Genomic DNA, 1,539 nt, shown 5'->3' on the forward strand with positions numbered 1-1,539 from the left:
TGAGCAAGGTTTCCCCCCTGTTTGCCAATGGTCTACTGCGGATTGGCAATCCCCACTAATCAAAAAAGTAGACCATTCCGACTTAAGAAAAACATTAAAATTAAAAAAAATATATAAGAGCACGGCCAAGGGGTAAGGCGCTGGTGTCGCTGGCCAAATCATAGTGCTCGACAATCGTCAGACTAGGGTCCCCCCACGCAAATTTTTTTTTGAATATACACCCTACGTTCGGCACCCCAAAGTCCCACCGCAACAATTGGTATACTTTAAGGTGGGTATAGGACGAATATTTTTGTATGTTACAAACATCAGCACAAACCCAATATACCCTTCCCACTAAAGTGGTGAAGGGTATAAAAATATAAGAAACATGCGTGTTAAATGTTGTTTGTGTAAATGTTAATTAGAACAGAATCTCGTTAGATTTATAAAATGTTCCGAAAATAAAATTAGAGAATGGAGTGAAGCTTGCGGTGTTGAGCTGAAGAAACACCCCTGGATTAGCATGCATCATTTCAATAACTCCGATTATATTGAAATTCATCAAGCCACAAAACGTGCACGTCTAATGCCAAATGCGACACCTTCTTTTGAACCAGTAAAAGGAGTAAATGATTTTTTTCTTATGCAAATAGATTATGTGGTAAATTGTTTTTTAAATTAACAGTCTTCTGTAAATTCGCCGAATTTAATACTATGTACATAGATATATATGTAATGTATTTCGTATATGTAGTTAATGATCGATAGATACAATTGTTTAATTTTGTTTTTTACAATTTTAATTTGATCTTCGAGTATTTTTCATTTTTATACTTTAAGACGGAATTTCAACCAATAGTTATAATATTAATAGTGTCTAAAAAGATTAGACAGCGCAAACCCGATAATTGAATGCGCCGAAAGGGCCGAAATTCTTGATTGTATTGAACCTGCAGGTGGAGAAGCTTTTATAGAAGAAGATGATGTGCCTGTAGAGTTAGAAGATACAATTAACATTCGAAATGATTTAAAAACTGATTTAGGGCAATGGCAGATGGATAGTCGAACTTCACATAGAAATATGAGAGAACTGTTGTGCATTTTAAAAAAATATGGTATGGACCAGCCGATCTCTCCAGTGGCACTTTTAAAAAAGAACTTTAGTATAGTTTATTAAAGTTATAAATATAAAAAATATAAAAGTGTTTGCTGCTGGTGTATATTGTGGTAAACAAAAGCCGTATGATGTAAATGAGTTTTTAGAAAAATTTGTAGAAGTATCTGATTTGCAACAAATTCCTTTGGAAATCGGTATTAAGAAAATAATATTTAAAATACGTGCCGTAATATGTGATGCACCCGCAAAATCATTAGTTTGTGGAATAGCTCATCAATCATCAGCCAATGGATGCTCAAAGTGCACACAAGTTGCAAAAAAAATTAGCAATATTTTATCTTATAGCACAGAAAGTTCTGTAGTTATAAATGATGAGAACTTTTCTAAAAGAAAATATAAAAATCATCACCAATTGAAGTTTATGAATACTAAAACACCTT

Source organism: Lucilia cuprina, chromosome 2 (assembly GCF_022045245.1).
Source record: "Lucilia cuprina isolate Lc7/37 chromosome 2, ASM2204524v1, whole genome shotgun sequence".
Lineage (NCBI taxonomy): Eukaryota > Metazoa > Arthropoda > Insecta > Diptera > Calliphoridae > Lucilia > Lucilia cuprina.